The sequence below is a fragment of the Trachurus japonicus genome, chromosome 6 (assembly GCF_045865225.1).
Source record: "Trachurus japonicus isolate A0001 chromosome 6, Traja_1.0".
Lineage (NCBI taxonomy): Eukaryota > Metazoa > Chordata > Actinopteri > Carangiformes > Carangidae > Trachurus > Trachurus japonicus.
In genome coordinates this window covers 8,414,259-8,429,485 of record NC_140912.1, presented here as the reverse complement: position 1 = coordinate 8,429,485, position 15,227 = coordinate 8,414,259, and the positions used below count along the sequence as shown (strand labels likewise).

Sequence of the window (15,227 nt, the reverse complement as noted above, 5' to 3'; positions counted from 1 at the left end):
TAGGTCAGTACACAAATCCGTTTCCGCCAGCTTTCTCTCTTAGGATTTCATACTGTAAAAAAAAAAACATCCTGTTGCTTCTTTGATGGGTGTCAACACCTGCCTAGTTCCCTATCTGGTTAAAGTGAAAAAAATAATGCAAAACATGCACTTAACTCACATTTAGAGAAAATAATCCTATACACCAGCCCACAACACATTAAACCACCACAGTTGCATGACCTTCCTTTCTAGTTTCACAAAACATTGCCACATCACAAAAGCTTAATCATTGTGCAACCAGACAAAATTAGACAGATTAAAGCAGTAGATGGCTGCAGCCCTGTGAGCCAAACACATTATTTTAAAAACGCACATAAAACCAAATGCCAATCAAAAATTAAGAATAAAGGGAATAATTGCTCATATCAAGAGTCTAAATTGTCATTAATATTCATTAATAATAAAGGGGATTCTTGGCCATTATTGAGGATAGTAATTAAATTTCCAGCCACATAATTCAGACTACCTACAGGTTTTTATGCTGTGAATTCTCTATATAGACAATACAGTAGCCTCTATGTATGCACACAGCCGGGCGAGTATGTTAGTGGTTTCCTAAGGAGGTCTCAAACTTTTTGATCCCACTACACACTGTACGCACACACCACCTGGCATAAAGAGGTGATGATGCACAGCAGATGCAGATACGCAGGTACAGTGCCTATCAGTGCACAAACGGGAGCTGCAAATCAGAAACACAACCTAAATATTAAGTGGAATGCAACTTACTGTAAATGACTTTTTCCTACAATTGGCAATGAAATAAGAATGTAACCGAGTCTGCGCCAGCGTGACAACTTGACCAAAACGTTTTCCGTCTGCAGTGTCCACGCCACGTTTGCGACTTACATCACTTAATTAGAGTATCAGTGGTAAGTAGGTGGGTTAGTGTCTTCTGTGGAAAGATACTGACCCAGGTAGTGTGATAGATGGCCGGATGTTGCCTAAATGGATCGGAAAAAGTCTCACGGGGTAAAAGAGGTGGGCTAATTGGAAGCAGCCAGCCCCGTCCATCTGTCCTCAACTACGGATGGACTGATGACAGGAGCCACATGCGCGCCTGTCTCCCTCTAGATAGAGTTTCTACCTTTAAAAACACACAGTCCTGAGACACACAATGACCCGTCATGTCTGCACAGGCTGCTGGGGGACTCTACAGTTACAGTATTGGGTGACTTTCCGTTATACTGAACCGACCCTGACTTGGTATCCGCAGCCTTCTATAAATTAAATAACCGCGTATGGTCTAGAGTAAATTAAGCACCCCGAGTTTCAGCTTCTTAAACAAATAAACTTTTCCTCACATTATCAGCTGATCCCAACTCGACACTGGTCAAATAAGCATGTTTAATGAAGCCGCATAATCACGCAAATGTTGTCAATGTTTGAATGAATTAATGCTGGACGCTACTGGTCGCAGCTGAGACACTGAAATATTAAACAACAAAATTATGTCACACCAATGTGTCAAATCTTACCTGCGAGTCCAAAAACACTCAAGTTGTTAACGGCGCCAGATATGACATTATCCCTGAAGCCAGACAAGTCCGTGATTTTTGTTTGTTTGTTGCTTTTGTGTTTGTTTTTTATAATCTAAACAGGACCGAGTGGTAAATAAATTTAACTACAGAATTTACAAATGATCCCAGTCGCTCAGACACATGGGTAACATACTGTGAGCGCACAAGTCTTCAATCGGCTGCTGCCTGCAGGACCTGTCCCTTTGAAGTGCATCGCAGCCTGTGCCTGGACCAAATGCTGCGTTCAAGGTTTACGGAGTTTTTTTTTGACACGACATGAGTGCTCAGCGGAGTGGTACCCTTGCAATGTTCTATTACTGTAGCTATTCAATGTAGGCTCAAGTAGCCTGTCCAATAGAGCAGACAACATCAATTGGTTTGATCCCGACTCTTAAACCATCTTCTATATTAGCGAGTTTTTGTGTCCTATAACCAGGATGATGGAAAACAGACACACAGAAATAAGACAAACTAGTGTCAGACATTTCTGTACAGATTCCTATCTTTCACGGCCAGTTTGTTTGATTCCAAATGTATTCCTATAATAGCCTACTTTAATTTAATTACTTTAAATATAATGAGCTGTATAAAAGGTATTAGTCAGCCTGTTTTTAAAGTAATAGGCTACAGATCACAAATACACCTCCCTGAACTTACCTTATCTTAAGGTGTGTTGAAACCGGTTCCAGCCAAAAACAAGACCAATATCTCATTCTTGTGTTACTGTGGGAGTGTTTTCGTGAAGGAAGCTATAGCCACAGGGCAATGTTTGTTTGCAACATCGGGGGAAAGTGGTTTTTACGAGGATATTTGAACGTACCACACTTGCAAAAAGCGGCAGCTGGCAGAGGGACATCCGCTGGTCACATGTGGATACAGATAATACACCAGTGTAAATACAGATGATGAAGGGTTGTTGTCATTAATTCTTGAAATTACTTTTTCTGAATTACTTACGTATTAGCCTACTTACTGATATTCCATCATACTGCCTCATTATATCCCCTTGCTCTAGTTGAGATGATTATTAAGTTTTACTAGTTCAAATGTGTTAACTCATTAAATATCCAAGTTGTCTCTAAACTCAACATGTTTATATTTCAATCAAGGCTTTGTGTGAAAAAAAAAAGGCTATTAAGTAATAAAGCAGGGTAATAGCCTTAAAGCAGATATCAGTGGAATGTTTTTGTTAATATAAGTCCTAAATAGTCCTATTTTCCGTCAGCAATCACTTACATGAAGTATTTCAGCCTAAACACGAGTCTCTCCGTCACTCTGCTCTGCTGTAACCCGAGGAGAAATTTTCCTTGTGGGATACAAGTGTTATCCAATGAGGAGAGAGAACGGCATGAAGGGCTGTGTGTGCAGCCAAGGGATGCGCGTGAATGTGGTGACGTAGCACGAGGACCAATTGATGCCTGACAAGGGCGGGGGCTGCTAACTCATGGTGCGTTCAAGGAAACTCGTACTTTGTGTTTTCCTTCCTGTGAAGTCATACCAGTTCGATCTGGTACGAGTTCACGGGTCGGAAGTTACGAGTGGCCGTTATAGGGAACTTTCACAGACAACAGGACGGTAAAAACACGAGCTACGGGTTACCTGGACGCTACCAAGTCGTAGTTGTGACTTGAAGCTGTAACTTACGGTTTCAAAAGCCTGCCTTGAACACAGCATTAGCCGAAACGGCCGTGCCACTGATATCTGCTTTAACATGTTAATTCAAAAACACAAGTTGGGTAGGCTACTATTGATTTTTCTGATATGGTGCAAGTCTCTAACTCATTTTCAAAAACATGAAATGGAGTAAACATGTTGTTTTGGGGCCCTGAAGTTCTGGGATCACTGTAGACAGTTGACCCCCTTACCCAGTTAGTAGTCCTGCCTTGATGAGCCTAACACCTGTTCACCTGCAGGAGGCACTAAAAATTCACCCACTCAGTGCAGACTGAGTGGGTGTCAAACCCTTCACAATGCCACATGCTTACCATTTGCCCTTTTGTTGGTTCCCACGTAGAACTGAACATGATACTGATAGTTACTGAAGGTGGATCGAAATGCATAAGAGTCCTTTTGCAGATTGTATTATCATATTCAGTCCCATATATCTTGGTGTCTAATGAAAATTCAATATTTTCAATTTACAATATTTGTGGCATTGTTTATACAATGGTCAAAGCATTCAGTATTCAGTGGAGTTACTGTATAGGCTACGAGTTTGAGGACAAGACACACACATAAAGTCAAAAATAAAATTGAGATTTTTCATTGGAGTTGGCAAGCACTTGAGGTCCAAAATAAAGACCTCCCCCCTCTGGAAAAAACTTCAAAACACAAGGTTATATGTCTGATAATCCACTGTCAAATAGCAAAACAAATTATTCTGTCTAGTATTATCTATCTACAGTAGTAATATGGTAGTGATAGAAAGTGGTCCCCTCACTGTCATTTCTGCTACACATAAAATTGATTTATTATTTACTGTAGTAGTTTTTAGATGGTGGAGCTGCAGGTGAACAGGACGGAAACTGAAACAGCTTGGTAGAGTCTGTCCTGGTCCTGTGCTTATGACGTCTAAAAGAGCTGGACAGTAATCACACTGAATACACACTGGACCAAACTTCTCTCTGGTTCCTCTGCTAGAGGGATGAAGAGCAGGATACATCCTACCCCCAGAACCTGCTCCAAGACTGCACTGAGGTCTAGAATCAAAGTTGAATCAAAGATAGCTGGAAGTCCAACACCTGGCAGCTCCGAGCCACCAGATGTGCTAATTCTACCACGACTCCCCCATCAACTCCTGAGTTTGAAACAGCTCTGAGGAAACGCTTGCTCTTGTGACTCACTGTGCCTGATGGAAGTGGTCACCTTCACGCTGAGATGTGCCTCTGATGGGGATCCAAACAGGAACTTTAGTTACTTTGCCCTGCCTCTGGTTCAGCTACACCAGTCTTCCATGCTTGTACAAGATAGGCGTTATGATCACCAAGGCATCCACAGAGGATGTACACCTGCTGAATATACCGTGCTAGACAAAAAGAAGGTTGAATGTCAGAACAGCTATCAGAATCTTTGACGATGCTTTGAGACGGAGTCACAGGAATCGCCTCAGATGTTGCCTATGGGATTTTAATAAACTTATTCAGCTGATTACCAGAAGTGGCTGGAGGACCAATGACATCAGTAGTTCATCAGGCATCCCAGTTCAGATTCTCTCCTGCAAAAGATTCTCACACCCTCACGTGCTGCATCGCAATCCCTAAAATGAGCACAAGGAAAAAATATTGTATCACATGATTGTAATCACGAAAACAGTAATTATTGGTGCAATGTCAATTACTTCTGTCTCTCCCCATGCTTTCACTGATGTGACACACAGGCCTCAGCAATTTCTCTATCTCAGATTCAACCCTCATCCATGAAAGGATATAATGACATGGTCCCACATGAAAAGGTGACCTTTGTGAGAACTGTGGTCTGAGCGGAAAGCCTGTCCAAAGGCGCCCTGCTGTAGTTTTTTGATGGCTCCCTCCTGGTGCTGGTAGTTATGCAGTAGACGGTGAGTCAGGTACTGCGGAGACACATAAATCTCATTCCAGCCATCTGAATCACGATACCCTCCAAACGGAACTGACTGGGTTTCCTGACTAATGATGGTTTCTTTATTTACTTTAAGAGATCACTATCCATGAAGTTGGCAGCTGAATAGGTAGGTTAAATTATATTACTTTTACATCGTAATGTAGCTGCACATACACTGGCAATGAGGCACTGCCATTTTTTGTCAACATCAGGAAATAGAGCACAGTCCACTTCAAATTCATATACTTTTCAAGCATTTACAAAACTACTCATCGATAAACAGTATGTCGTGCAAGAAGAGACACATGATTGGAGTTACTGTAGCATCTGTAATGATATAATACCATCATTATTACTTTTGCCATAGCTAGTTATAATTTTTTTAACATGACCCCTATTACCTTAATTTTATAAAAGTTCTTCATAGCTCCATATTGTCTGATTTTGACTGTGGTAATAAATAAATATTTCTTATTAAAAGAAAATTTTATAAATAATTATCACTAGATGTCACACTAAATAATCAGCATCTCAGAACAAAACAAAAGCCTCATCTTCCACACCTCTTGCCACAAGTCCCCCTAGTATACCCTCCCAGTCAGCAGGGCGTCTCAAAGACAGTGAAAACTGCCACTCAACACAAAGTTAACAGCACAGATCAATAAAGCCTGTGTTCATTAGAGCCAACCAAAAACAATCCAGTCACAACACACAAGTACTGCCATGACATGCTGGCTGTTAAGCCAGCTAGCAGTAACAACATTTCAGAATATGGAAAAGTCCCAAAAGTGTTGGCTGCAGCCAGTAGCTCAGAGTGAGCAGCTCTGCAATCACCGCCTTGGCAGTGCAAAAAGAGGTGGGCATGTTGGGTGGAGCCCAGGCATGACACTTCATCATAACTAAGGTTATCCTGCAAGTAGCCTAGCTAAACCGTCTTTGGCTATGGTTAACACAGGGCGTCAGGGTGTCTTGAGCCAACGCTAATTAGCTTGTTAGCGAACAAAACAAATGCAGTTAGGCAGACCCTTAATACATCCATGGCAGACACTCACATAGTTGGTGCTACTCACCTACCTCGTCTTCCGGCTTCCGCTAGTCATTTAACCGCACAGCAAGCCATGCAATTTACCCCCCCCCCCCCCCCCCCCCCCCAAAAAAAAAAAAAACACACGCACGCACACACACACAGGGTGTTGTGTTAGGTGCATGGATGTATTATATTAACGGTTAGGTGTCTCGTCGTCCTCCCCGTGTTCCGTGTTTCCTCCAGGTGCATGGATGTCCAGGTGTGGCTGGGCTCCCGCCTTCCGCATTCTTCCACTATGTGACGTCCACCAAGACAGCTCATTGGCTTCCCAACCATCTAAGCTGGCCAATCAGGATCTGGGGTCTTCATTTGGCTGCTCTTTGACCCATAGACCAGAGCGATAGATATAACAGAGTGGCGACAGCCTTTGATGTCGCCGCCAGCGCGGTCACGTGGTTCATGTAGCTCCCAATAGTTCCAAACGAGGCTGCCGCTGTCATGTTCTGCTATGGGACAGACAGCACTGAGCTTGCTTTTGGACGGTAAATATTAAAAAATAAACCGTACAAAGGTATATTTACAACTGTTACTGAATTACTGTATGTACATCAATGTCAGTTTTCAAACAAAAGGCAAAATCTTCTTGCTTCAAGGTTTTATTTGTCACTCTAAAGTGAAGATTAGCCTGCCCTACAGTAAAAATGGCATAAGAAGAGGAGTAAAGCAATATATTAAGCGGGAATATATATATTTAAGCATAAAAGATGTTCAATCAAACCCACACAGTTTGAAACAACGTCCAAAACACACACACAGCCAGTATCACCTAAATATAAAGCCCGCTAGCTTAATGCTAACGTATAATGCAAAACCTCATAGACGGGCTAACAGAAATTAGCATCGATATCGCCATTTTGCGGCAACCGAGCCACAGCAGTAAAGCTGCCAAAACCTGGCTTTAGCGCTGTCAACACGTCACAGTTTTAATATTTTTTTCATGCAAGAAAGTCACCGTTTAATCCGGAGTCTGTGGTCAGTTCATAACGTTTGTTAGGAACTTGCACCGATGTTTGTTCTGGGAGAAGTGCAGAGTCTGTGTGAGCCCCGACCGGGGACCAGGGGAGGCGGCTGTCACAGCAGCTGCAGCCGCTCTACTGAGCTGATCTGCCGGGGCCGACCGTCCGTCCTCCCGTCGGAGAAAACGAGCCAAGTAACGTATCCGCATGCTTTTAGAGGTTTACCGCTGGCTTGTTAAATTATTTTGAAGAGATTAATGTTGGTCTCATTGATGAAATTTAACAACTGTGGCAGTGGCATTAGTTTGTTTGAATGAAAAGTGAGCAGGGCTGCTTCTGGGCTACGGACTGAAATCACCACAGTTACGTAAATAAATAAATGTTTTTCAATGAACCGATCAGTCTAATAATTTTTATTTTGTTAAGTCAACATGGTTACTGTACTTGGGAAAGATTATTACCACTTTATAACTTAAAATTGGTCGGTATTTCGTCAACGTAGCTCAGTAGTTTCTTGCTGTGCAGCCATAGAAACAGACGTGGTCCAGTGCCGCGGGAGGAATGTTTGGAACTATTCACCACTTTATTTTCCCATGATCCATTGCGTCACACCACCCCGGAAGTCGGTTGTTTACGTAGCAACAGCTAGCGGCTAACGTAGCAACCGGACATCCACAACTCTTGCGATTGGCTTTATGGTCGTTACAGGCTCCATTCATAAAATCTTTAACTTTCCTTGAGTTGTTTGTGCATCCAACAACAGCACATGTCGTACCGGAGGACATTCTATGAACTTGTAATAATAATAAAAACACTTCTAAGACAGACTGCTAGGCTAGCTCCATTCTGCTTGAAGTGAGACAGAAGTGCGAAACCGACTTGTCGGTGAATTGAGTGTCATGGCGACGCCCAGCGGCGTTCTACGGAAAGTGGTGAATAGACACCAGCCCCCCTGTAATCCTCTCAGCAGGCACGCCGATTTTTCCCAGTGGCCACCCGTGGTACTGCAACAAAAAATCCCATGCGGCCCAGAAAGGATTTTTCCCATAGACCGCAATAGTAAAAGAGAAGCCTGTAAAACTGTTCACAGGACACCTCCAGCTGTAACCTCCGTTAATTACTAATCTTTGTATTCTATATTTTTAAGTCATGGACTTTTTATCCGTCAAAATGTTTTCTAACGGCCAGAAAAGCCACAGAAAAGTCTCATTTCTGGCCGTGACGTCACGGCTGTGTCCGTGCACCAGCAGTGCGCGGTCGTGTGTCTCGGGACCGAGGATGCCTGAAACTAATGAGACTCTGTCCGGTGCTAAAATCACTCAGAAAAGTGGAAAACACGGCTCAAAGGTGAGTTTTTGTTTGGTCACATCGAGTTAATTTAACTTTATGATAGTTAATGTCTGTTATTAGTCTCTTGTCAACTCGTATTCTTAAACGTAACGTTTTAATTGATGAGATCGCCTCGTAATGACTGCATTTACTGACGTGAAACCGGACTGTTTTACATTACTGCTCCTGTAAAACTCATATTTTTCAGTCATTTTAGCTTGATAAGTCATTTATGCTGTATGTGTGTGTGTGTGTGTGTCAACAGTGTCTCATCGCGGCTGATGTTCAACACCTGTTGCTTCGTTCACAACGTCCACGTTAATTTATTTTACGGCTTAATTAATGCCACGGTGGTAAAATGTAAACCGAGACTTGTCCAGACTCCTCCATCAGTGTGTGTGTCCTGACGGTGCAGCTGCTCCCTGTCTTCACCGGGGCCGGAGGAAGAACCATGGACGTCCTCCTCCTCCTCCTCCTCCTCCTCACCGTTGTCAGTGTGTGTTTGTTCAGTGTCAGTATGCTAAATGATCACTTAAACTCATCATATTATTAAATTGTTCGGAAAAAAACAAACATGCTTGTGACTTTTTTCTTCTTCTACCAAATCCAACATCTGCAACTGTGTCTGGGGCATCGTGTTTAATTAAAATGTCTGGTTCTGTAACAGCTGTATTTAGTGGACACTGATATTCTGTGTGTTGTGGAAATATTGTAAGGTTAAACTGTTGAATTACAAAGAGTCTCATCCACCTGAAGGCTTAATGATGATGATGATGAAACTATGTACAGACAATTATTAAAAGGAAGATGCATTTGCCAAAGAGCTCTAATTTTCTTTAATCACAGCTGTGGTTGATAAAAACAAAACACGTGTGACTAAGCTTATAATACCTCCACCAACGTCCTGTACAACTGGTGAACTGTGCAGCAAGTTAAATATACTATTCAATATAAAAAAGGTAAAAGTAAAGCCTCATTACATTATTTGAGGTGTTCTGTGGTCATCTCTGTCATGTTTAACAAAAATACAGTTAATTATGATTTATTTTCCATTGTGATTTAAGCTTACAGGTTCGGACTATAACTCGTTTTCAGTGTAACATGTATATTAATTAACTGTCAAAACGATTTAACGATCATATAAACGACCGTAGTAAACCTACGATCGGTCGTCTTACTTTTTAAATCATTATCTTTGTTTTAAAGTCCGTGTGAGTCCTGTAAAAGTCTTAATACTCATTCCTTAAATCCACAATAACTCATACATGAACGCGCAGCGCCAAAACTAGAACGGCGGTTGCTCGTTCTCATTGCCCCAGGGCATGATGGGAGGCCGCAGAGCATTATGGGGGGTGACTCAACTGCGCATGCTCTATGGGCCGCATAACGCGGAAGTAAACCCGGAAGTCAGAAACTTTTTCGGCGTATGCGCAGCCCCCCTGTAATCCTCTCAGCAGGCACGCCGATTTTTCCCAGTGGCCACCCATGGTACTGCAACAAAAAATCCCATGCGGCCCAGAAAGGATTTTTCCCATAGACCGCAATAGTAAAAGAGAAGCCTGTAAAACTGTTCACAGGACACCTCCAGCTGTAACCTCCGTTAATTACTAATCTTTGTATTCTATATTTTTAAGTCATGGACTTTTTATCCGTCAAAATGTTTTCTAACGGCCAGAAAAGCCACAGAAAAGTCTCTTTTCTGGCCGTGACGTCACGGCTGTGTCCGTGCACCAGCAGTGCGCGGTCGTGTGTGTCTCGGGACCGAGGATGCCTCAAACTAATGAGACTCTGTCCGGTGCTAAAATCACTCAGAAAAGTGGAAGACACGGCTCAAAGGTGAGTTTTTGTTTGGTCACATCAACTTTATGATATTAATGTCTGTTATTAGTCTCTTGTCAACTCGTATTCTTAAACGTAACGTTTTAATTGATGAGATCGCCTCGTAGTGACTGCATTTACTGACGTGAAACCGGACTGTTTTACATTACTTTCCCTGTAAAACCCATATTTTTCAGTAATTTTAGCTTGATAAGTCATTTATGCTGTCTGTGTTTGTGTGTGTCAACAGTGTCTCATCGCGGCTGATGTTCTACACCTGTTGCTCCGTTCACGTTAATTTATTTTACGGCTTATTAATGCCACGGTGGTAAAATGTAGGAACCGAGACTTCTCCTCCATGGTCGGTGTGTGTCGTGTGTGTGTCCTGACGGTGCAGCTGCTCCCCGTCTTCACCGGGGCCGGAGGAAGAACCGTGGACGTCCTCCTCCTCCTCCTCCTCCTCACCGTCGTCAGTGTGTGTTTGTTCAATGTCAGTATGCTAAATGATCACTTAAACTCATAATCATATTATTAAATTGTTCGGAAAAAAACAAACATGCTTGTGACTTTTTTCTTCTTCTACCAAATCCAACATCTGCAACTGTGTCTGGGGCATTCGTGTTTAATTAAAATGTCTGGTTCTGTAACAGCTGTATTTAGTGGACACTGATATTCTGCGTGTTGTGGAAATATTGTATAAATTGTAAGTTAAACTGTTGAATTACAAAGAGTCTCATCCACCTGAAGGCTTAATGATGATGATGAAACTATGAACACAGCCAGTACAGACAATTATTAAAAGGAAGATGCATTTGCCAAAGAGTTCTAATTTTCTTTAATCACAGCTGTGGTTGATAAAAACAAAACAAGTGTGACTATACTCCACCAACATCCTGTAGATACAACTGGTGAACTGTGCAGCAAGTTAAATATACTATTGAATATAAAAAAGGTAAGAGTAAAGCCTCATTACATTATTTGAGGTGTTCTGTGGTCATCTCTGTCATGTTTAACAAAAATACAGTTAATTATGATTTATTTTCCATTGTGATTTAAGCTTACAGGTTCGGACTAACTCGTTTTCAGTGTAACATCGTATATTAATTAACTGTCAAAACGATTTAACGATCCTATAAACGACCGTAGTAAACCTACGATCGGCCGTCTTACTTTTTAAATCATTATCTTTGTTTTAAAGTCCGTGTGAGTCCTGTAAAAGTCTTAATACTCATTCCTTAAATCCACAAGTAACACATACATGAACGCGCAGCGCCAAAACTAGAACGGCGGTTGCTCGTTCTCATTGCCCCAGGGCATGATGGGAGACCGCAGAGCATTATGGGGGGTGACTCAACTGCGCATGCTCTATGGGCCGCATAACGCGGAAGTAAACCCGGAAGTCAGAAACTTTTTCGGCGTATGCGCCAGGCGAGCAACTTCCATTGAAATGAACGGCGGCCATTTTCCGGTCCGGTATCCAGTTAATATAATACATCCATGCGTATGCGCCAGGCGAGCAACTTCCATTGAAATGAACGGCGGCCATTTTCCGGTCCGGTATCCAGTTAATATAATACATCCATGATAGACACAGTCGGCAAGCAAGGAAACGTCACTTCCGGTTAGGGCCGTGGGGGAAAACAAACCGTGTCCCCCATACACACTCATGCAAAAACGCGGCATTTTAAACCTTTGTCAAAGGCTTTTTCGCCGTCCTGTCTTAGTTTTAATCACATGTATATGCTGACAGAGAGCTATATTTTTAGAAACTCATCACGATCTGGGTCGATTGTTGTCCGTACATTTAAAAATATTAGGTATTTCACAGTCAGTCATATTTGTCTTCCCCCACGGCTCTGACGCTCTCTTAGTCGCCGCCGGCCGGCTCTAGACACTCGTAGACACTGCCTGAGTTATTGTGTATTATTTTACACCGCAAATAAATTCAAAAACCACAACCTGAACTTTTATATCGGAACTTCGCTCATCTTCTCCAAACGTGTAACGCTCTGACCGGAAGTGAAGGTTGCCGACCCTGCTGACTCGGTGTAGGCTATGGCTGTGAAAACTTTATATTTTAAGATGTACGGACAGCAATCGACCCAGATCGTGATGAGTTTTCTAATATATAGCTCTTTGTCAGCATATACATGTGATTAAAACTAAGACAGGACGGCGAACAAGCGTTTGACAAAGGTTTAAAATGCCGCCTTTTTGCATGAGTGTGTATGGGGAAAACGGTTTGTTTTCCCCCACGGCCCTAACCGGAAGTGACGTTTCCTTGCTTGCCGACTGTGTCTATTGAGGGCTCCATAACCCGGAAGTCGGCCCGCCATTTTTTACAACGGAGTCCTATGGGAGTGTCGCCACTCTGTTATATCTATCGCTCTGCCATAGACCATAGGGCTATGCCAAAGACGGTTTATAAACCTGTTGACCTAAGGGTAGAGGAGGTGACATGACAAGTGACTCAAATGAACTTACCGTAACCAAAGTCCTTATTGCTTGTATCCATCCATTGCTTGTGCGGATGTTTTAACCAGGCTTTTAGCCATATATTACCAAGAGTGGATTTCTTTACTACAGAAGTTGATCCACTGCCATTAATTAGTTGAATAGGCTGTTGCAAATACTGGTAAATATGGTTTAAGCATGTTGAGATGTTTAAGAAGATTACTGCCTTAGATTGGGCACCATTCCCCAAAATCATCTCTATAGGCTAGTTCACCCAAAATTCAAATTTCACTCATTATCTACTCACCCTCCGTGCCTTCTCGGAGCTACGGGGGGGGGTCCGCGCAGCAGTATTTGTCCATATAATGGTTGTGAATGGTGCTCACTTTTCTTCGTCCAAAAAGACACACCAAAAGACATCCAAATACCTCCATACTGCTCGTCTGTAATGTCCCTCTTGTATCGAAGCGCCAACATGAGAAATTGTTCCGAAAAAAATTAAATAAGTCTATATTTTAAGCTTGTTTGTAGCAGAAGCTCCCAGTGTCTCAGTTCACTGCTCTTCCTGTGTCAGTGCAAATCTTGCGTGATTTGCACTGACCGGCGGAACAATTTCTCATGTCGGGGCTTCAATACAAGAGGGACATTACGGACGAGCAGTGTAGAGGTATTTGGATGTTTTTTAGTGTGTCTTTTTGGACAAAGAAAAGTTAGCACCATTCACAACCATTATATGGACAAATACTGCTGCGCAGACCCCCCCGTAACTCCGAGAAGGCCAGAGGACTCTGAAAATTCTCCCAGCCCTTAGTCGACATGAGGGTGAGTACTGTAGATAATGAGTGAAATTAGAATTTTGGGTGAACTATTCCTTTAAAATGATCTTAGTTCATTGTGTTGCAGTGATAAACAGATCATTTCAAGTTTCAGGACATTTGGCTTTGGTTTGCAATCACCTTGGCAGTACTGTAATGCCAAATCATAACTGAACGCTATCTCTAATTAAACTTGTTAGAATATGCATAAAAACTGGACTTAAAACATTTTTTATTTTCTATTAGCCTAAATAGATTAAGGGCAGAACATTTCAGGTCAGGCTATTTGTTGGGGTTTTGCTATCTTCGAGACAAACTTAATTCACACTTATAATGAAAAAACATCAAATATTTCTAACATAGGACTTTGTGCTGTTACTTACAGCTGTGTGCAGAGTGTTGATATGAAACCTGGTCTTAAGTTAGTGGTGCAGTAGCCTACTTTACTGTCATTTTAGGGGTATATTGTCAAGGGGAAATACATGTTATTATATACACAGTCAGAGTGCACAAACTCTGTCTGTTAAATTCAGGCAGAGTGTGTGGAAAATGAACTTAGATATGGAGATAAGTCAGGTGGATGATTACAATGGGCATCAGAGCTTCTCTGTGCCATGATGTGTGTTGTATACAGTATGTCAAGATGTCTCTTGCACAACGCTTTGCAGACATGCATTGTTTCTTACTAACTCGTAAATCCTCAACACTCTTTACCGTTCATCACCTAAATTTATCCACTCATAATGTGTCTGACATGATATGTGCTGTTTCTTGATTCGCTCAGCCTTTCTTTGCCCCTCAGAGTGCAAAGGCCACACCACATGTGTCAGGACACATGGGTCAATGGTCGGTGACAATATGTAATCACCTGACCGTAAACAGAACCTAACTCTGCATGAAAACCTGTGCCATTGTTATAGCAACATGCAGAGGGGCAAGTACACACAGCTTTTTAAGGAAATGGGAGAAGGCACTGGGATTAGTCAGACCTAAAACACTCCCATGAACAATTAACAAGAAATTACAACCGCCTTTGTCCATGTGCCTGGCCCAGCAACAGGGTTTTTTTCTGGTGGTAAAATTGCAAAAAAGACATTCACATACACACCCTAAATTGGCTTGCACCATGCGACTCAGACCATGCGCTTCACATTGTTAAACAAGAGTCCTATGTACAAAATCAAAGACGGTGTTTCACCTGTGAAAATTCAGACAAATCTAACATTTGGACTGAAGAGGCTGCAGCAGCTGTTTTTAGTATTCTATGTCCCCATGCTATAAAAGGTTGGGTTACCTTTGCAGCCATGTGCATAATGGTTACCATGATGGTCAAACTTGGACTGAAGCATGTTTAGAAAGACAGCTGTAAATGATGTTGCAGAGCAATGACTGCAGGAATGTCCCATTGAGATGAGAGGCTCAGTGCTACTGCTGCAGGGGGCAGCTGCACAGTCAGGGAACAGGAAGACCACTTCATCACTACAGGAGAGAGAAAAGAGAGATTTGTAATGAATTAGCTCAGATCAACAGTTGCTGGAGTATCTACAGTAAAACAGAAACAAATAGCACCACAACAGGTGGAGGAAACATCTTGTGTAATCAACTTTACACTAATAGTCTGACATTG

General features: G+C 42.2%; 1 protein-coding gene across 3 annotated transcripts in view; it reads right to left on the bottom strand.

Moving 5' to 3' along the window:
- The window catches only part of kcnq1.2 (potassium voltage-gated channel, KQT-like subfamily, member 1.2), a 180,128-nt gene extending 175,307 nt beyond the window's left edge, over positions 1–4,821 (bottom strand). For 2 of the 3 annotated variants that reach the window (XM_085778576.1, XM_085778575.1), the window contains exons 1-2: positions 4,714–4,821; positions 4,406–4,587 (exon numbers count right to left, since the gene is read on the bottom strand). The gene's annotated coding sequence lies outside the window, so the exon portion shown is untranslated. Of the gene's footprint in view, positions 1–1,520; positions 1,692–4,405; positions 4,588–4,713 lie in introns of those variants that run through there. The other variant, XM_085778574.1, reaches the window with a different exon arrangement.
- Positions 4,822–15,227: the final 10,406 nt, after the last annotated feature.